This window comes from Lucilia cuprina, chromosome 5 (assembly GCF_022045245.1).
Source record: "Lucilia cuprina isolate Lc7/37 chromosome 5, ASM2204524v1, whole genome shotgun sequence".
In the NCBI taxonomy this organism is placed as follows: domain Eukaryota; kingdom Metazoa; phylum Arthropoda; class Insecta; order Diptera; family Calliphoridae; genus Lucilia; species Lucilia cuprina.
In genome coordinates, this window is record NC_060953.1 from 59206858 (window position 1) to 59209776 (window position 2919).

The window sequence follows — 2919 nt, forward strand, 5'->3', positions numbered from 1 at the left end:
GTTCTAGTTCAGTTCTAGTTCAGTTCTAGTTCAGTTCTAGTTCAGTTCTAGTTCAGTTCTAGTTCAGTTCTAGTTCAGTTCTAGTTCAGTTCTAGTTCTAGTTGAGTTTTAGTTAATTATAATGTCTTTATTTTAAGCTTGTTCTATAAATAACTTTAAAACAAGACTTTTATAAGCACCCTATAATAAACTGTGAATATCCTTAATATTAATATAAACTAATAAGCTTTCTAAAACCATGGGTCAATAATGACTGATATGTATATAAAATGAATAACCTAAAAAAATAATTTAAGTGCTATTTACTTACAAATAATACAACGCTGTTGAAATTTCCACCAAATTATTACCTACATTAAATTGGCAAATGTCACAACCTTATTAATGAACCAAATATACGACTGTTAAGTACTTCCCCTAACAATAAGACAAATATAGAAAACTATTTACGATCAAATTTTATGGCCAAGTATTTGGCATTTAACATTTTATTTGTTAGACGAATATGTATTAAAATTTATTTATATTTAGATTGTATTATGATCACCTAAGTGCAGCAGTTACTGCTGCTGTTATAGCATCAGTAATACAGTAGAGCCAAATATGTGTCTTAAAACTAACCAAACGCCAAAAAATTGTGTTAAAATCCACTACAACACTAAAATAGTAAGTGTAAAAATACGATTGATAATCCACCTAAGTTCTGGTGCGGATACCCAGATACCCGTTTTCTTGTATGTAAAAGTAATAATCGAAAAATGCGTAGGCAGCATTCAATTACCGGCTGAATGCTGTAAATTTGTACAGCTGACGATTTTGCCTCAAGCCATTTGCATACTCGAGCAATAAACAGCTGTAATGTGTTTAAAGAACTGCTGATATCTTATAGAGTAATAAAATTATTTACATATTTATTTGTTTTGTTGAATGTGTAACGTATTTAGTTATTTGTTAACAAAAGGGTAAAAATGTTTTTAAGATATTTATTTAAATTTGGTTGTTTTTTTTTTTTTGATATTTATCTCTTTAAGTGTCGGTCTGTCAAAAGTTTTTTTTTTTTTTTTTTTTTTGAAAATCTTAAATTTGCTGGTATATATTTAAAATGATAAAAAATAGAATGTATAAAGGATTATTTGTATATAAATAACTAATTGGTAAAGTAATCAAAATTCAGATTAAGAAAATCATTTATAATCACAGTAGTATTTTAAGAATTTTAAAGTGGCTGCAAATAAAAATTAAGATATTCAAAGTTTTAAAACATTTTCTTTCTAAACTAGAAATAAACTAAATTTTAATACAAATTAATCTAGACAGATCTTCAAAAAAAAAAAAATAATCATGTCAAATTTTACTTCTCACTTCGAGTTTATACTTAAGCTTCCTTTTAATCTTATAATTTAAGCTTTTTCTTCATAAGTTTCTACAAAATATTTCTTTGTCAAGGAACACCCTAATTTAACCATATGATGCTAAATATCTTGCATGCAACAAATAATTTCAATTCTGCTTTGAACCAAAAAAAAAAGAAAAAATAAAACAAACCTTTAACACGCAACAAAAGATTATCTGGCCACAATAAAAAATAGTGTCAAAATAAAAACAACAACAAGAAAGCTAACAAATGGAACACAACAATACGAAATCAGGAACAACTTTAACAATAAAACCATAATAATAACAAAGTGAAATGTCGTCACACATTTAGTTTGCAAATTGTGGCAACGATAAGAGGACAACGACGACAATACGACAACAGCAATGAAACGACAAGTAAGAGTCTGCAGATGGTTATGATCAACTGGAGAATACACTATAGCTATAAAGATATTGAAAAAAGATTCGCGAAAGGTGATCTTTAGTCAATTATGAACTTGAAATAATATAGAACTATATTAGAACTGAACTAAAACTGAACTAGAACTGAACTAGAACTGAACTAGAACTGAACTAGAACTGAACTAGAACTGAACTAGAACTGAACTAGAACTGAACTAGAACTGAACTAGAACTGAACTAGAACTGAACTAGAACTGAACTAGAACTGAACTAGAACTGAACTAGAACTGAACTAGAACTGAACTAGAACTGAACTAGAACTGAACTAGAACTGAACTAGAACTGAACTAGAACTGAACTAGAACTGAACTAGAACTGAACTAGAACTGAACTAAACTGAACTAGAACTGAACTAGAACTGAACTAGAACTGAACTAGAACTGAACTAGAACTGAACTAGAACTGAACTCGAACTGAACTAGAACTGAACTAGAACTGAACTAGAACTGAACTAGAACTGAACTAGAACTGAACTAGAACTGAACTAGAACTGAACTAGAACTGAACTAGAACTGAACTAGAACTGAACTAGAACTGAACTAGAACTGAACTAGAACTGAACTAGAACTGAACTAGAACTGAACTAGAACTGAACTAGAACTGAACTAGAACTGAACTAGAACTGAACTAGAACTGAACTAGAACTGAACTAGAACTGAACTAGAACTGAACAAGAACTGAACTAGAACTGAACTAGAACTGAACTAGAACTGAACTAGAACTGAACTAGAACTGAACTAGAACTGAACTAGAACTGAACTAGAACTGAACTAGAACTGAACTAGAACTGAACTAGAACTGAACTAGAACTGAACTAGAACTGAACTAGAACTGAACTAGAACTGAACTAGAACTGAACTAGAACTGAACTAGAACTGAACTAGAACTGAACTAGAACTGAACTAGAACTGAACTAGAACTGAACTAGAACTGAACTAGAACTGAACAAGAACTGAACTAGAACTGAACTAGAACTGAGCTAGAACTGAACTAGAACTGAACAAGAACTGAACTAGAACTGAACTAGAACTGAACTAGAACTGAACTAGAACTGAACTAGAACTGAACTAGAACTGAACT